This window comes from Malaclemys terrapin, chromosome 7 (genome assembly GCF_027887155.1).
Source record: "Malaclemys terrapin pileata isolate rMalTer1 chromosome 7, rMalTer1.hap1, whole genome shotgun sequence".
Classification (NCBI taxonomy): domain Eukaryota; kingdom Metazoa; phylum Chordata; order Testudines; family Emydidae; genus Malaclemys; species Malaclemys terrapin.
Window position 1 is genome coordinate 123,651,495 of NC_071511.1, and position 19,353 is coordinate 123,670,847.

The 19,353-nt window shown below is 46.9% G+C and overlaps 1 protein-coding gene across 1 annotated transcript in view; it reads left to right on the forward strand.

Annotated features, from left to right (window-relative positions):
- The first annotated feature begins 3,863 nt into the window (after nucleotides 1–3,863).
- NT5C2 (5'-nucleotidase, cytosolic II) overlaps nucleotides 3,864–19,353 on the forward strand; it is an 80,351-nt gene continuing 64,861 nt past the window's right edge. The window contains exon 1 of the mRNA XM_054034139.1: nucleotides 3,864–3,931. The gene's annotated coding sequence lies outside the window, so the exon portion shown is untranslated. The remainder of the gene's footprint in view (nucleotides 3,932–19,353) is intronic.

The following is a 19,353-nucleotide window of genomic DNA, read 5'->3' on the forward strand; positions in this document are numbered from 1 at the left end:
GGAAAAGAGACTTAGAGGCAGTCTCAGCGCATCAGGTGGCAGTCCCAAGGGGGTCTCTGTGACCGAACCCCTCACACCCATGACTCAGGGAGGCCTACTCACCATGACTGGAGCAGCAAAATGGCACAATGAACAGTTACAGATTCTGATTATGTTATGGCTTGCACCTAGTGTAATAAAAGTTTTTTTTTAATTAAAATGGCTTTGCTATGGAAACATTTTATTAATGTACAATGGCTCCTTATATTTTTTCCCATGACTGACAGCTGCAGATGTGTCCTTCGGCATGTCATCAACACCTGAAAGCAGACTTTCGCTGATTAGAAGGAGGAGAAAGAGAACGTGGGAGGACATGTTCACCGAGATAATGAACGCCTCTGGGACAGCTGACACAGAGCTGAGAGTGTGGAGGATTTCGTTGTCCAAGAAGTTAGACATGGACATGGAGAGCAGGAAAGCTTCCAATGAGCAAGAGCGTGCAGCGCAGGATGAGATGCTTCGGATTATGAGAGACCAAGCAGACATGTTGAGGCATCCGGTTGAATTGCAGGAACAGAAGCAGGAGGGTAGAGTCCCTCTGCAGACCCTGGTGGACAGCCAGCCAGCATTGCCTGGCACAGAATCATGTGTAAGGAACAGAAGGCACCCATTCACAGACCTTTGGTAGTCTGGAATGCGGTGTTATGTTACACAGCTGAAAATGTTTCTCCTGTTCCAACTTTACAACCTCTTTTCCCCAAGGTTACTTTTTTTTCTGTCCCCCCTCTTTACTTATCTTTGTTAAATAAAGTAAATGGATTTGAGAAATAAATGTTCTGTATTGAGTAGAAGCAGTGGGCGGGGGGTTGGCTTTACAGGGACAGCGATACAAGGCAGATGAAGGTTTGGGAAAGCACAATGCAGACAAGCAGCTCACGTTACTGTGACTCATTATTGAAACGGCTTTTCAAAGCCTCGGGATACGCAATGCCCCTTGCTGTACTCTTCCTATTGCCCCGGTGTCTGGTAGCTCCAAAGTGGCTGCCATGTGATCGGCCTCAACTGCCCACCCCTGCGGAAAATTTCCCTCCTTTTTTTTCACAGATATTATGGAGCACACAGCCGGCAGCTATAATAACCATGGGGATGTTCTCTTCACTAAGATGCAACCTTGTTAGTAAACTTCTCCAGGCCCTTTCAAACGACCAAAGGCACATTCAACCACCATTCTGCACTTGCTGAGCCTATAGTTGAACCGTTCCTTACTGCTGTCCAGACAGCCAGTGTATGGCTTCATGAGCGAGGGGTAGGCTGGGTCCCCCAGGATAACTATAGGTATCTCAATGTTGTCAATGTTCATTTTGTGGTCTGGAAAGAAAGTCTCAGATTGAAGCTTTTTGAACAGATCCGAGCTCCTAAAGATGCGAGCATCATGAATCTTTCCCGATCATCTTACGTTGATGTCGGTGAAACACCCTCTGTGGTCCACCAGCGCTTGCAACTCCATTGAAAAGTATCCCTTTCGGTTTATGTACTTTTTGGCAAGCTGGTCTAGTGCCAAGATGGGGATATGTGTGCCATCTATTGCCCCACTGCAATTAGGGAACCCCATTGTGGCAAAACCATCCACTATGTCCTGCACGTTTCCCAGACTTACTACCCTTCATAGCAGAAGTTGATTAATGGTCCTGCACACTTGGAGCACAGCAGCTCCCACAGTTAATTTACTTACTCCAAATTGATTCCCCACTGACTGGAAACTGTCTGGCATTGCAAGCTTCCAAATAGTGATCACCACTCGCTTCTCCACTGTCAGAGCAGCTCTCATTTTTGTGTTGCTGGACTGCAGGGCAGGGAAAAGCTCTGCACAAAGTTCCTGGAAGGTGGCCTTCTGCATTTGAAATTTCTGCAGCCATTGCTCATCATCTCATATTTGCAAAACGATGCGGTCCCACCAGTCAGTGCTTGTTTCACGGGACCAGAAACGGCGCTCAAAAGTGTGCAGCTGCTCTGTGACTGCCAGAAGTAACTGAATTTTTTTTCAATGGCTTGCAGCAGGGCTGCTTGCAGGACATCGCTATGTTCTGCGTGGCGGACCCTACTTTGGCTCTGGAAATACTGCAGGAGAAGGCACGAGATGTTTGAGATGCTCACAGCAAGAATGCACAACTGAGCAGGCTCCATGCTTCTGGGGTTATGGCATATGTGCGGCGGTTTTAAGGCAGGAAAACCACTGGGTTGTTTGCCATTGAGCATAGTGCATCAAGGGATGCCGACACAATGTTCCCATTCTCCCCAGCGACAATGAGGCATTGTACAAACTTCCCAAAACACACTGCGGGAAGTTGCACTTTGGGATAGCTACCCACGATGCAACTGCTTTGTGCATTGATGCAGGCAGTGCTAATGAGGACGCACTCCATCGAGACAATGAGCATGGTGTGGCCACGTACAATCGACTTAATTAATTCGGAGGTTCAAGGTCGAATTAGATAAAGTCGACTTAATTTTGTAGTGTAGACAAGCCCTGAGATTAACATATGGCCACCCCCTGTGTTAACCAACCCCATCTTCTCTACTTACCCCAGCCATGCTACTGTATCATCTGACCTAGTTGCAAAGCTATTGGGATGGGGAGACTGGTATCGCCAGCTCTGATTATTAATGTCACTGAGGGGGGGGAGGCATCTGTTGCAAGGAGCAAAGACTATTCTGCAGACGCTGAGCAAAAGACTAATCAAACTGCAGAGGTGTAGCTGCATGTTTAGTACGGGCGGAGTGCTCCAAGCACTATGTGAACCAAGGGTGTGATGAAGTGGGCTGTAGTCCACGAAAGCTTATGCTCTAATAAATTTGTTAGTCTCTAAGGTGCCACAAGTACTCCTGTTCTTCTTTTTGCGGATACAGACTAACACGGCTGTTACTCTGAAGGGTGTGATTGTTGCAAAGGGCTGGATGCATTACATCGTCTTCTGCACATAGCCCCCAGCCCCCCATTTGCTTTGGTGCTGATCCTGGCGCCACTCCCTAGATCACCCTCCAGGAGAGGTGCTGGAACAATTTGTATAGTGCGGGTGTTGAGAGCCATTGGACCAAACTGCAGATGCTGTATATGATGGAAACCACTTTAAGCCAGGGGGTGGCAGGATCCGTGTGCGGCTGTACTGCGGGGTTGCACACACTCCCCGGTCCCTGACAGGATCCGTGTGCGGCTGTATTGGGGGGTTGCACACACTCCCCGGTCCCTAGCAGGATCCGTGTGCGGCTGTATTGGGGGGTTGCACACTTTCCCCGGTCCCTAGCAGGATCCGTGTGCGGCTGTATTGGGGGGTTGCACACTCTCCCCGGTCCCTGGCAGGATCCGTGTGCGGCTGTATTGGGAGGTTGCACACACTCCCCGGTCCCTGGCAGGATCCGTGTGAGGCTGTATTGGGGGGTTGCACACTCTCCCCGGTCCCTGGCAGGATCCGTGTGCGGCTGTATTGGGGGGTTGCACACACTCCCCGGTCCCTGGCAGGATCCGTGTGAGGCTGTATTGGGGGGTTGCACACTCTCCCCGGTCCCTGGCAGGATCCGTGTGCGGCTGTATTGGGGGGTTGCACACTCTCCCCGGTCCCTGGCAGGATCCGTGTGCAGCTGTATTGGGGGGTTGCACACTCTCCCCGGTCCCTGGAAGGATCCGTGTGCGGCTGTATTAGGGGGTTGCACACTCTCCCCGGTCCCTGGAAGGATCCGTGTGCGGCTGTATTGGGGGGTTGCACACTCTCCCCGGTCCCTGGAAGGATCCGTGTGCGGCTGTATTGGGGGGTTGCACACTCTCCCCGGTCCCTGGCACACTGCCCCCATCCCCGGTCTATTGGCTCAGGGGCGGGGCGTATCTCGCGCGCGCGCAGTGGGGCCGCCCCCGTGCTGCAGTTGTGGTGCGGTTTATTTCTTCGCAGAGCGGCGGAAGGTGAGTGCGGCCGAGGGGAGCTGGGAGTCCGGAACCCGCCGCCGCGAGAGACGCCCTCACCTAGGGCGTGTCCGAGGGCAGGAGACCCCCCCACCCCCCCTCGCGCGGGCAGCGCCTCAGGGCAGCCCCCCCCACCCCCCCTCGCGCGGGCAGCGCCTCAGGGCAGGGCCCCCCCCCCACCCCCCCTCGCGCGGGTAGCGCCTCAGGGCAGGGCCCCCCCCACGGCCCCCCCCTCGCGCGGGTAGCGCCTCAGGGCTGCACCCCCCCACGCCCCCCCCTCGCGCGGGCAGCGCCTCAGGGCAGGACCTCCGCACGGCCCCCCCCTCGCGCGGGCAGCGCCTCAGGGCAGCACCCCCCCACGCCCCCCCCTCGCGCGGGCAGCGCCTCAGGGCAGCACCCCCCCACGCCCCCCCCTCGCGCGGGCAGCGCCTCAGGGCAGCACCCCCCCACGCCCCCCCCCTCGCGCGGGCAGCGCCTCAGGGCAGCCCCCCCCACCCCCCCTCGCGCGGGCAGCGCCTCAGGGCAGCACCCCCCCCCCCCACGGCTCCCCCCTCGCGCGGGCAGCGCCTCAGGGCAGCCCCCCCCCCCCCCACGGCTCCCCCCTCGCGCGGGCAGCGCCTCAGGGCTGCACCCCCCCACGCCCCCCCCCTCGCGCGGGCAGCGCCTCAGGGCAGCACCCCCCCCACGGCTCCCCCCCTCGCGCGGGCAGCGCCTCTGGGCAGCACCCCCCCCCACGGCCCCCCCCCTCGCGCGGGTAGCGCCTCTGGGCAGCACCCCCCCACGCCCCCCCCTCGCGCGGGCAGCGCCTCTGGGCAGCACCCCCCCCCCACGGTTCCCCCCTCGCGTGGGCAGCGCCTCAGGGCTGCACCCCCCCCCACGGCCCCCCCCCCTCGCGCGGGCAGCGCCTCAGGGCAGGGCCCCCCCCCACAACCCCCCCCTCGCGCGGGCAGCGCCTCAGGGCAGCGCCCCCCCCCCACAACCCCCCCCTCGCGCGGGCAGCGCCTCAGGGCAGCGCCCCCCCCCCACAACCCCCCCCCTCGCGCGGACAGCGCCTCAGGGCAGCGCCCCCCCCCCACAACCCCCCCCTCGCGCGGGCAGCGCCTCTGGGCAGCACCCCCCCCACGGCCCCCCCCCTCGCGCGGGCAGCGCCTCAGGGCAGCGCCCCCCCCCCACAACCCCCCCCTCGCGCGGGCAGCGCCTCAGGGCAGCACCCCCCCCACGGCCCCCCCCTCGCGCGGGCAGCACCTCTGGGCAGCACCCCCCCACGCCCCCCCCTCACGCGGGCAGCGCCTCAGGGCAGGACCCCCCCCACGCCCCCCCTCGCGTGGGCAGCGCCTCAGGGCTGCACCCCCCCACCCCCCTTCACGCGGGCAGCGCCTCAGGGCAGGACCCCCCCACGCCCCCCCCCTCGTGCGGGCAGCGCCTCAGGGCAGGACCTCCGCACGGCCCCCCCCCTCGCGCGGGCAGCGCCTCAGGGCAGCACCCCCCCCCACGGCTCCCCCCTCGCGCGGGCAGCGCCTCAGGGCAGCACCCCCCCCCCACGGCTCCCCCCTCGCGCGGGCAGCGCCTCAGGGCAGCACCCCCCCCACGGCCCCCCCCTCGCGCGGGCAGCACCTCTGGGCAGCACCCCCCCACGCCCCCTCCTCGCGCGGGCAGCGCCTCAGGGCAGGACCCCCCCCACGCCCCCCCTCGCGTGGGCAGCGCCTCAGGGCTGCACCCCCCCACCCCCCTTCACGCGGGCAGCGCCTCAGGGCAGGACCCCCCCACGCCCCCCCCCTCGTGCGGGCAGCGCCTCAGGGCAGGACCTCCGCACGGCCCCCCCCTCGCGCGGGCAGCGCCTATGAGCAGAACCCCCCGCACGTTCCCCCTCGCGCGGGCAGCGCCCCAGGGCAGGACCCCCCACATTCCCCCTCTTGCGCGGGCAGCACCCCCTGCTGTCCTGGGGGTGCCCCCTTTTGCCCCCGTCGAGCTGCTCCCTTGTGCTATCGCTGCGGAGATCCTTGCTCCCCACAGGTGACTGCGGGGTTCTCTTCAGGGTGGCTACTGAGTGGTGCCCCCACCTCAGGAGATGTCCCCTTTCCCGGGCAGTGACTGGCTAGAGACCAGCTTGAGGACCCTCCCCCCCCAATCGAGGCTCTCTTCCCTGCATCCTCCAGGCTCACCCTGGCTTCTGGGTGGGGAGTGGGCCCCTTGGCTGAACTCGGCGAATCCCCTGGGGTTTAATTCCTCTCATGGATGTTGTGCTGAGCACCCCAGCAAACCAAACTGCGGCTGGACAATTCATCCTCACTTCGTCCTGGGGCTGGGGATTGAGGGGGTCATGCCCTGTATAGAGGAAAGCAATTTGCCTGGCAGGATGGGAAGTATTTTCAGGGTAGCCTTGCATCAGAAATCGGTTCAGCGTCTCGCTTTATTTGAACTGAGTTGGCCCCGGCAAATGGGTCTGTGTCAGGCTTGAACTGATAACCGAGAGGGGACAGGTGGGAACCAAATAAAAATCAGGTTTGCTCTCCTTTACTTGAGGCTTTTTTTAATGCCGCTACTTCTGGCAATGTTGTGTTGCAAAATGTACACCAGGGAAACAGTTCTGCATTAGCTACTGGTATACTAAGGGATTTAATAGGTCCTGTCCATGTCTCTCTTATCTGGTTCAGGCTGTTATAAAAATGTGTAGATGATGAAATCCTCCAAAGGTGTTTACATTTAATTGGTTCTAATATGGATGCTCCAGGATGGTACTTGGCCTGTTCGTGCTGGGTTTCATGTTCATAACTATGTAAAAATGGCACCTTCTTTCTTAACCCCATGTGAAGTGAAAAATATATCTTGTCATTAACTCAAATATATTTTGCTGCTTCTTACACCTGTTAGCTCTGGGAGCGGGAGCTGTGTTCTATTCTGGGTCATGTATTATCATGCTCATCTTACTAGAATTGTTAACTAAGGGCCTGATCCTTCAAATACTTATTCACATTACTCATATGAGCAATGTTAAATGTGTATAAATGTTTGCAGGGTTAGGGCATATGTTCTGATTTTCAGGTTCTTTGTTGTTTGTGATATTGTAAGCCAGAAAGAGAATGTAGCTTGATTTTTTTTTTTGACTTCTATATTGAGTTTGCAGTGGTGGCAGTTAGAAAAAACATACACATACTGTATTTTCAGCTTGTCCACTGAGCACTTTTGCTCTGGAAATCTTTGAGAAACAATCCTAATAGTCATGTTCTAGAGCAGAACTCCATTGTAGCTAGTCTCGAGGTCAAAAGATCAGTTGGGAACTTATAACAAAAGTTTGAGTTGTCCAAGCATAGATGTAGTTCTGTTATATACTACAATACAACTTTTATTTGTATACTATCATCTAAATAAACTGTATTCCAAAATGCTCCATGGAGTTACATACAATTACAAAGATAAACAGTGGTGAAAAATTTTGAGAGTGAGAGAAACATTTTCAGTTGAGGTTTGAGATCAGAAATTGTGCTAATATTATATTTGCTTTTCTAGCATTACTATTATAAAGCATTTGCTAAAAATCACTTTGAGTTGAAATTTGTCAGGCAGCTTTTCAGTTTAAAAGCAATTTTTTAAAATAAAGTTTGTTTAAATAAAGTGTGAAGGATGCCTCCAAATTTAGGATTCAACTCAAATTTAGGTTTGGGAAAAATAAGCTTTATAAAACCTAAAACCACTAGAAATATTTACACTGGGCTATTTTCAAACTTCAACTTAAAGTTTTCTTTAAAAAAAAAAAGTCTCCCTTAATGTTTGGAACCTGAACATTGAAGTATTATGCTCTTTGGGGAAAACCTCAAAAGTAACCTTTATTTTAAAAAATGAGAAGAAACAAAAGTGGAAATGTCTTTGTTGAGAGAAATGAAGTGTATTGGTGGAGACAGGGGTCTTCCAGGGGGTACATCAACTCATGTCGATATTTGCCTAGTTTTACAACAGGCTACATAAAAAGCATTAGCGAAGTCAGAACAAACTAAAATTTCAAACAATGACTTGTCTATACTGCTCTATATACTATATCTCAAATAAGATGGAAAAGGAAATGTGGGCTTGTTAAATATGATTTTTAATCTGATTAATAAAATGTAGTTTGTAATAGAAACTATTGTCTAGGGAAGAGATGGCTCAGGGGATTGGTTATAGCGGTAGCTCTCAACCTTCCAGATTACTGTATCCCTTTCCGGGGTCTAATTTGTCTTGTGTACCCCCAACTTTTACCTCACTTAAAAACTACTTGCTTACAAAATCAGACATAAAAATGCAAAAGTGTCACAGCACACGATTACTGAAAAATAGCTTACTTTCTCACTGTTGCCATATAATTATAAAATAAATGGATTGGAATATAAATATTGTACTTACATTTCAGTGTATAGTATATAGAGCAGTATTGACAAGTCATTGTTTGAAATTTTAATTTGTACTGACTTCGCTAGTGCTTTTTATGTAGCCTGTTGTAAAACTAGGCAAATATCGACATGAGTTGATGTACCCCCTGGAAAACCCCTGTGTACCCCCAAGGGGTATGTGTACCCCTGGTTGAGAACCACCAGGTTATAGATTAGGCTTGTAGTGCTCACAAGTTAGTTTGCAGGTTCAGGCTCAGCTTAAGTTTTGAGATCCACAGGAGTAACGGATAAACCGCTCCAGAATACGTGCATGGGAGAAAGGTTGACTGTTGGCAGCTCCTCCCTGATATCCTACATAGGTAGAATCAGATTGATGATGTGCAATGGGAGCTAAACAGCCTAGTCAGTTCTGCAGACTTGGATCATAGAGTGCTGTGGGATGTGGGTGATCTGATACAGCAGAGCCTACTGCTACTTGGCCATTGGTTTAAAATCTAGCAGAGCTATGTAATGACCCAAAGCTGTTATCATCTGGCACCTGTTTGGCCTTCTGGGAAGTGAATGATGAGTGGTGTTAGCCCAATTTCTCATGGAAAGTTCCACATCCTAACAGGCTCCCTGCTTGGCTGTCTTAAAGAGAACAAGGATTGAATGGGCTTTGGGACTGATCTCCTGTCACACTCCTCAATGTCTTCACTCTGTTAGATCTGAGACACATCAGTAAGGCAGCGTTGGGGAGTTTCCGCTTTGTCTGCCCTGTACCTGTTCTTCCCCCAATTTGTGGTGGTGTGAATCATCACCATAAAGCTCACTTTAAAACTACTTGAATTACTGGCATCTTTTAAGAAGGCCGAAGTATTAGTCTTTGATAATTGGCTACTCTGTGTCTAGGCATAACTTGTTCTTTGGATATCTCCATATTATGAATTTTCATGTAAATTTTTCTAAGTGTAAAAGACCCACTCTGTGCTACTGAAAAAAAATTATTATGCATTATGGCTAAGATCCAAGTATTAGTGGTTTGTATTATTTTAATGTTATGGATAACCATTCATTGGAATGATTCCTAAAATGTTAGGCTATGTCCTGCCAATAGAGAGCACTCAACACAAGTTTATTTTTCTTTTCCTTTATTACCACAAAGGAAGTTCAGAATGTACAATAAATAGAACTGATGCAATATCTGCAAAAAGTTCAGTGTTGTTATTTAAGGTGTCTGCCATGAGCAATTTATTATCTAAATATGGCTAAATTAGTGTAACCACTCTGCCCCAAACTCCTCACTTTCAGAATGTATGTTGAAGGGTCAGACCGGTGCTATGAAAAACATTTTAGCATTTACAGTATCTAAGCACAACGGGCTAAGTTAAGGACTGTACATATATGGGCAATGATATCTTGCCTCAGATGACGGGGGGGGGGGGGGGGGCGGGTAAGACAGGAGTCTTTCTGCCTATCTGAGAAGCGCCATAATCCCTTAAATATAGACAGTCTTATGACTACCATATTATGTAGTAGAATGTATAACTCTATAATACATTCCGTAGTATTTCCTGTGCATTGTCCTGAGTATTGGTTCCCTGACACTTAGCCACTGCACCCACTTATTTAAGTATAGTACTGAATATCTCTGTGCCTGGGCAAAGCCTTCCACTGCTATGTCACTTGTTAAAATCTGACATAGATTGGCAGTGACTAAAAGTTCTTGCTAGTTGGCAATCTTAGTCAAGTTCTTCTACATATGTACATCTGTTGCAAAACTCACGGTCACAATTGCTGATATGTAACAAAAGAAAGGCCCTACTGGGTCAGACCAAAGGTCCGTCTAGCCCAATATCCTGTCTTCCGACAGTGGCCAGTGCCAGGTGCCCCAGAGGGAATGAACAGAACAGGTAATCATCTAGTGAGCCATCCCCTGTTGCTCATTCCCAGCTTCTGGCAAACAGAGGCTAGGGACACCATTCCTGCCCATCCTGGCTAATAGCCATTGATGGACCTATCCTTCATGAGTTTTTGAACCCTATTAGTGCTTGGCCTTCACAACATCCTCTGGCAAGGAGTTCCACAGGGTTGATTTTGCGTTGTGTGAAGGAATACTTCCTTTTTTGGTAGAGACCAAGGCCTAAATGGGCCATTAATCCCTTCTCCCCTATATTTGTTTATACGGTGCTGCTGATGCACACCTAGGCCATTAAAATTAAAGGTCCTTGGCTTGTGGATCTTATCAGCTAGATCAGACTTAACACAGCAAAGATACGAATAAACAAAGGTGGAGGAAGAGATATGGGGGAATGAAGGTTACAGTAGTGAAATATTGGTAGATGTAATATTGCTATTTCCGCATCTTGTTTCAGTTTTTAAATCAAACATATGAATGTTTGAACATAGCCTCTCTAACTTGGGGTGGGAGTCAGGTAGAAGGCAAAGGCACAAGCTTTGAAGAGCCCTGAAGATATTCTTTCCAGAACCAGCATGAAGCACTTGGGTCTAGTGTGTGGATTGTTGCACTAATACTGCCTGTGCTGTACCCATTCTGTGGCTAAACAGATAACTTCAGCCTCCAAAACTGCCAATCTGGCTCCTTTCACCAGTACAAATTCATTTGAAAAAAAAGAGAAGGGGATGGGGTGTTCCATTGTGCCCAGCTGTGTCCTGAAGTCATTTCACAAACCAGGTCTAATTTAGTTATCTAACCACAGGAATAATATTTACAGCTACCAGTTACGCTCAGACTGTTTCAAAACAAAGACTTATTATACTGAGTGTGTCCTTAATAGGCAGATTGTAGGGTTGGCCTGGGGGAAAGGAAAAAATAAAGATGTAGCTTTCCTTAGGCGCTCCTACAGAATGCTGTGAAATAGTCTCATTTTTCACTGTTTGCTTAAGAAAGCAAAAAGAGCAGGCCCTTGAATTAGCTGGCTTTGGCCCAGATGTTTGTAGCTCTCCACACTGACATCTGTGTAATATGTGGAACACTTTATATATGAAAATATTCCTAGAGGGTTTAATGAAGTGGAAAAAAATTGAACCCTCAAGTGAAGACACACTGTGAAAGGGCTCTCCATAGCAATCACAGTGAGGTAATTGATCTATCCAGCTCCATTAATTACTAACAAAAATAACTCAGTTTTGCATCAGTTTTTTAAATATTAAGAGTTGGAGGTATCCGAGGGAGATAAACTCAACTGATAGTTTAGGATATATCGTAATCCCTAAACCCAGGTGAGTCTAGCTGGTGTGTTCTGGGTTGACTCAGTCAGTGAACCAGCCCCAGAAGTTCTCAGGGAAAGGGGGCAGAGCAGATCATGTGACAGTCCAGCCCACCGCTGACTGAAAAAACAGGTCAGAAAATAAATTAATGGTGCTCGCTTTATCTATAAAAACAAAATGCTGTAACTGCAGCTAAACACAGATATGAATGTCACATTACCTGTTTCCTCATCTTCCTGCTTGTTCAACTGATAGGTCAGTGTGGCTTTCTTATCACATGTAAAGTGCTGCAGGGTTACCAGATTGGACTGAGCAATTAAGGCTAGAACACAATTCAGGAGATGTATTTTATTTAAATTCACTGTTAGCATATAATGAATGATAAATAAGATACATAGATATTTTAATCAGTCACCCTTCATTTGGGGAGAGGATGGATGAGAAAAGTGGATTATATCTATGGGTCATGTCTTGAGACCCCCAGTCTGATAGGCTGGGAGTATTGCAGAGGCAGCATGCTCACTCCCTTGGCTAAGGGAGTGTTTCAGGTTTTCGAAGGCTAACCCAGGAGTGGTATTGAATTTAGGGTGGATGCAGCTGGCTCCTGCCATTGTCAGGTGAAAGGCTGGGGCCATCTAATACAGAGCTTTTGGGAGAGTGGGGTGGAGGGAAGAGTTACGATAAAAAATAAGTGCAAAAAAGGAGAACCCCAGAAGACTGATGGTAAGCTAAGTGCCTGTTGTGCTCTTGGTGCTATATAAATAATAGTACCCCCTAAAAAGAGATCCAACAGGCACCCCTTTCATATCTGGTTACTATACTATTTATGGATTTATCTTCACAACACCCCTGTGAGGTAGGGAAGTATCTCTGGCACAAGAGATTAAGTGACCTGCCCAGGTTCACACAGGAAGTCTGTGACAGAATTGGTTATTGAGTCCAGGTCTCTTGAGTTCTAGGTCAGTGCCTTAACCACAAGTCCATCCTTTCTCCACTGGACAAATGATGTCTTTGTCAAAAATTCGGTGCCCCAGGGCCATTTACTAAAGTGTGAGAGGTCACAATATATACATTCTTTGAGACTCCCATAAAGTCTTCTAGTAAAACCAGGAAAGACCAGAGGTGGCATTTTGATATTTCTTAGGTAAAATACAAACAGAAAAAAAATCATTTTAAATACAAAATTAATTTGACAGTGCAGATCTCGGGATTATTTGATCAGCTTGGGATGCTGACCACTGTATATACATGAAGGCTGCTCTTTGCATAGTACATGTTAAAAAATATTGCAGTCATTTATAGAGCTTATTACTAGAGAGCAGCCACATGAAAGTGTAGGGAGGTGTCCTGTATTTTTTCCATGACTGAGTTGGTGTATAACAAAACCTATAGCATAGAAAAGTAAAATTCAGCCTGTTTACCAGATGACTGATGGATAGCTAATATAACACCCATTTAAAAAAAAGGCTCCTGAGATGCTCCTGGCAGTTACAGGCTGGTAAGTCTAACTTCAGTACCAGGCAGATTGTTTGTGTGAAAGAACAGAATTCTCCAGGGTGGATTTGATTTAAATCACTAGTCAGGAAGACTCGATTTAATCATGGATTTCTACATAAAAGTGCATTCTTATTGGTTGTTATAACCTTAATACATATTCTTCACAACTCAGAGATAGATGTAGGTTTCATTTTTAGAAGGTACACACTATACATTTTTAAACAGTGATTTATTTTGAAAACTTTTCAGATTAGTTTTACAGCTGTATCAGAAAATGAATGATTGGTTATTTTATTTACCAAAGGTAACTGAAGCAGATATTTATGAAGTCGTTGGGAAGTGAACTATCTCCAATTCAACAGGTTAATCATTAATATTTGGAGGATATTCTTGCCATGCTGTGTTAGGAGGAGAACATCACCAGTCAGACATTTAAATTGTTTTATTTAACTAAAACAACAATGTTAAGTATTCTGGATTTTTTTCTTCAACAGCAAACATATAATATTTTAACAAAACAAGCATATGAATTTTTGAATTTAGTTAAACATTCAAGTTTTTTAAAATCAGGTTTGTTTTTGTTAAAATTGTTTTTAACTAAAATAGTTAAATGAAATATTTAAAAGCAAAAAAACAAAAATTAAATTGACTATGTCAGCCTGGTCAACATGAGAAATTTAAAATATTGGCTTCTGCAGCTAACTCAGTTGTCTTCACCTTCATTTTCCTGTTTGTTCATAATCTGGAAAAGAAAAACAAGCTTTCCTACTTTTTGGGGTCCCAAACGATTTCTCAATTTGGAATGAATTAGTCCAAAGGAAGAAAATATTCTTTCTACACTGGCAGAAAAAGCTACTGCTGTTAAAAGTGAGATTATCACTTCAACAGTCTCTGAATCCAAGTGCTTAAGTGACTTCCACTAGTTCACTGGTGTGACTTTCTTTAAAACATCATCAGTAAACATATATTTCTTGAATGGTTCACCCTTATCTCTGAAGTTTATTATAGTTGGCATTAAGGAGAGATGGTTGTTGGATGTCCATGTCATAGCCAACTCCTCTTCTTTAGCAGCTAAGGTTTGGCCCTGGTACCAAGTATTGAGAATATTTGCAAGAAAATGAGCTGGAGATAGTGCTTGTCCCATTTTTTTTTTTTAATGCTTGTAATTTAACTCTGTCATTGCATATTTCTCTTTTCAAGATCTCACTCAGTTCCTTCCAAATTTCAACAGTGTCAGCAATAAAAAAGCTATTTCCCTGCATTTTGTTCAAGGCTACAGAAATAGGCTTCAGGGTACGCAGCATGTGTTCAACATTTCTCTTAAGCCCAATGTTGAGAACTTTGGCTGTGACAGTGCCATCTATTTTTTCACGATTTTGTTCACAAATTGTCATCAGATTAGGCCAGTTCTTGATATAGTGCTCAAATCAGTCCACTGCTGAGTTCGATCACACATCTTGTGGGAGAGTTAGCTTGGTTCCTCCCACTTTTTTCAGAGCAGCTGCTGCAAAGTGGTTGTTACAGAAGTATTTTGCAATTTCAACAACATTAGCCTTTATTTCTGGAACACTGAAGTCTTTGGCTAGGAGTTGCATCAAATGAGCACTGCAACCGTATGTTATTAGCTGAGGACTCTCTTCTAAATAATTTCTTCTCATCTTGGATTCATTTGCAGCATTGTCTGTGAGCAAGCTGCATACTAGACATTTGAATCCCCCCTTCCCCTCCAGTTTGTTATAGCTTTTACTGCTACTTCTTGTAAGTATTCCGCTGTGTGTGCATTTCCTGATGTATCAATTGTTTCTGTAAGGAAAACATTCCCTTCTTCTGTTGTCACACAAGCACATACAACAGGATCATTGTGGACGTTGCTCCACCCATCAAGACTCAGGTTAACAATTTTACCCTCTAGACCTTTTGCATGCTGCTCAATTTCTCTTTGATACACTTTATCCAGTAATTGGCCTGCAACATCTGCTCTGTTGGGTGGACTCTATCCTGGTCTTAATGACTGAACCATGTTAATGAAGTGTGCGTTCTCAATCATACAGAAAGGAGAGTTTGTTGCATAAACAAACTGGGCAATTTTTTTCATCAATTACCTCTTTTTGTAATCTGCTGGTTCTTATCACAAACCTATCTATGGTTGTTTCTGGATGATGGAGATTTTTTCTTCTTTTTGCTACAGGTGATATATATACTGTGTGTATGTGACATACATGATGTGACTGAAACACTATCATTGGCAGATAACTCTGAAACTATAGAAAATGATGTTGATCTCGAAGGTGGATAGTCTTCAGAATCCTGTATGTTGAGGATGGATTCTCCTAAAGAAAATAAGTCAATGCAGTTATTTAATTATTATTACCATACTGCGCATTTAGTATTACTCATTGCATTCATTGACATTCAGTACTACTTTAAAGGTGAAATTGTAAAAGGAAGATCTGCCTATTTCAGTTATTCATTTTTTATCACAACTGCATCTAAAATGATAGTACCATAGAGTAACAACTATATTTTTTGCTCAAAAATGAGAATTCAAGAATAGTCCAGAAGGAAGACAGGCAGTCCTTAAGAAAGAAGTATGAAATAAAAAAAGTTCACCAACCTGAAGATCTTGCATGTTCAGACATGTTCCTTTCATCATCTTCAACGCAGCTTCCTCCTGAGAAAGAACATGTCTCATGATGTTTCATTCGGGCAACCAGGCCTTGCATTTCTTTGTTGCACTGTTTGCATGTTGCACTGTTTGCATTTTGCACGCATGCCTGTCTTACCCACTGTTAGAGGAACTTAATTAAAATATTCCCAAACTGGGTCTCTTTTATGGCCTGCTGCCATCATAGGTTTTCCCTTCTAGTGAGAGAATGGTATGGTAGATCTCAAATCAATGAAGGCTACCCTCAGAAAGACCTCAAGACTTCTGGAATATGCTGCTCAAACAATTTCACTTTTGTTTCTACTGCCTGTCTCTCCCTTCTCACATTTATCTCTAGACTTCTTCTCCTTGTCCAGATCTATTCCGCCCCCTCTTTTATTCATTGAACTTTTTGAAACTTTGCAGTTTGAGAGAGGTAAGGGATTGACTCTGTGTACACAAATTTGCAGAGGGACAATAGGGTTGAGGTCTGTTATTTCTCACCTCTATATATTATTTATTTAAAAACATTTTTGCTGTTAACAAGCTAGGGTTACCATATTTAAAAAATAAAAACAGAGGACACTCCACGGGCCCTGGCCCTGCCCCGGCCCTGCCCCTTTCCCACCGCCTTCCCCGCCCCAACTCCGCCCATTCCCCGCCCCTTCCCCAAAGTCCCCGCCCTAACCCCCCCCCTCCCTCCCAGCCACGCGAAAAGGGCTGCCCGAGCGCTATCGGCTTCACGGTTTGCCGGGCAGCCCCCAGACCCTGCGCCCCCGGCTGGCGCTTCCCCAGCGCAGCTGGAGCCCGGGAGGGGAAGCGCCCAGCTGGGGGCGCAGGATCTGGAGGCTGCCCGGCAAACTGTGAAGCCGGTAGCGCTCAGGCTTCGGGCAGCCCCCATGCCTCCGAACCCTGCGCCCCCGGCTGGGCACTTCCCCTCTCGGGCTCCGGCTGCTGTGCTCCTCCCCTGACTCTTCGGCTCTGTTTAAGAGCCAAGTTGCCCGAGCGCTACCGGCTTCGGGCAGCCCCCTTGCCTCCAGACCCTGCGCCGCTGGAGCAGAGCAGCTGGAGCCTGGGAGGGGAAGTGCCCGGCCGGCGGCTGGGGTCCGGAGGCAAGGGGGCTGCCCAAAGCCGGAGCGCTCGGGCAGCTCGGCTCTTAAACAGAGCTGAAGAGTCAGGGGAGGAGCAGAGCAGCCGCGGGAGGGGAAGTGCCCGGCCGGTATTTTTCCCGGACATGTTCGTCTTTTTGGCAATTCCCCCCGGCCGAGGGTTTGATTACCAAAAAGCCGGACATGTCTGGGAAAAAACGGACGTATGGTAACCCTATAACAAGCATGTTATCTCTGGAGACGCACATCCATAGTTTGAGAACTGCAAAACTAAGCATCTCTGATGGTATTTTCTAGACTGAGCACTGAGTCCCATTGGGTAGATAGAAAGATTAACCTAAATGATCTATACAGAAGTCCCTGGAGCCCCATAAGATTGGGTCCCTAATCCATGAACTATTGGAACTCATTTAGAAAACTTTTCTTAGACATTACATGAATATATTGTCTCATACTATAGAATTAGAAGTTATAATCCCTATTCCATGATGAGATAGTTTTAATTAAGATACATTATAGCTCAAAGATATCTTTAGATAAGTTTTTTCCTCAAAAAGCATTTTATCAAAAAAATCTGGTTTAAATAAAATCAATTTTTTTTATAAAAAAAAAAAAAAGCATTGATTTTTATCCACCCTGCCTAGAGCATATATTTTAGAAAAACTTCTAGTCGTGTTTTTAAAATAGTCAGTGATGGAGAATCCACAGCAACCCCTAGCAAATTGTTCCAGTGGTTAATTACTCTCATCATTAAAAATTTACACCTGATTTCCAGTCTGAATTTGTTTAGCTTCAACTTCTACTCACTGGATTGTGTTATACCTTTCTCTGCTAGATTGAAGAGCTTATTATCAAACATTTATTGCCCATGTAGATTCTTATAAACTGTAATCAAGTCACCCCTTGACCTTTTCTTTGTTAAGCTAAATAGATTGAGCTCCTTGAGTCTATCACTGTAAAACATGTTTTCTAATCCTTTAGACATTCTCTTCTCTGAATCCTCTCCAATTTATCAACATCCTTCTTGAGTTGTGGACACTGGAACTGGACACCTTATTCCAGTAGTGGTCACACCAGGGCCTCATAGAGAGGTAAAATGATGTCTCTACTCTTACTCAGGGTTCCCTTGTTTATGCATCCCAGGATTGTATTAGCTCTTAATAGAAGGAGTTTTAATAGAGTGAGTAGAATAGGTGCAATATTGAGGGCTCTGACTAAGTCTTGTATTGTACAATTCTCATTCATTTACAATGAGCGGAAGCTTTTTGTGCACTTTGAGATTCCCCAAAAGCAACCTTTTGTCCATACACCGAGATTGTATTAACAACTTCAAAGCATTGTCTTGTTTTGTGGTCAATTAGTATCATTGTAGAGGGCAGGAGTCCCCTTTATTCATAGATTAGAAAGCCAGAAGGGACCATTGTGATCAATTAGCCTGATTAACACAGGTCATAGCACTTCCCTGTTTTATTTCTATTTGAACTAAAGCATATCTTTAGAAAAACATCCAATCTTGAGTAACAAAATTCCAGTGATGGAGAGTCCACCACAACCTGTGGTAAGTTGTTCCAATGGTTAATTACCCTCATTATTAGAAATTTGCACCTTATTTCTAGTCTGAATTTGTTTTGCTTCAGCTTTCAGCCATTGAATCTTATTATTCCATTGTCTTGTAGACTGAAGAGCCCTCTATTATCAAATTTCTGTTCCCCATGATGGGTCGTGGGTTCTGATTGGTCAGTCAGGGGGCGGGGCCAGACATGTTTGCTGACTATTAATAATGGAAATGCTCGAGGCCAAAGCAAGTTCGATATAACATGGTTTCACCTATAACGCGGTAAGATTTTTTGGCTCCCGAGGACCGCGTTATATCGGGGTAGAGGTGTATGTTTTCCAATCCTTTAATCATTTTTGTGTTTTTTCTCTGAACCCTCTCCAGTTTATCAACATCTTTCTTGAATTCTGGAAACCAAAACTAGACACAGTATTCCAGTAGTGGCTGCATCAGTGCCAAATACAAAAGAAATATAATTTAAAATATAATTGATATTCCTCTGTTTATACAGCTCAGAATCATATTTATCCTTTTGGCCACAGTGTCACACTTAGCCATCATGACCTGCGAGGCCTTCTCAGAGTCACTGCTTCCCAGGATAGAGTCTCCCATCTTGCAAGTATGGCCTGTATTATTTGTTTCTAGATGTACGACAGGACTGTGCACGCATGGTAGAGAAAGCAGAAAATTAGTTAGTCTTCTGTTAGTCTTAAAGGTGCCACAGGACCCTCTGTTGCTTTTTACAGATTCAGACTAACACGGCTACCCCTCTGATACAGAAAATTAGTGTTACCCCCGGTGTACTGTTAATGTAAGAGGCATAAGTTTATCCGCCGGAAATGATAAAGCCAGCACTGATGATGCAGTACAGCAATTCTGCAGAGGTTATAGAGATGCAGAAGCTCCATGGAGACTGGAAAATATGTTAATTATCTTATCAGAGGACTTACGGCTCCTGTTTCAAGACAGACGAAGATGTGATAACTATCTGAGGGAGGATGCGTGGTCTTGTGAATGGAGATAATAATACATGCCTACTCCAC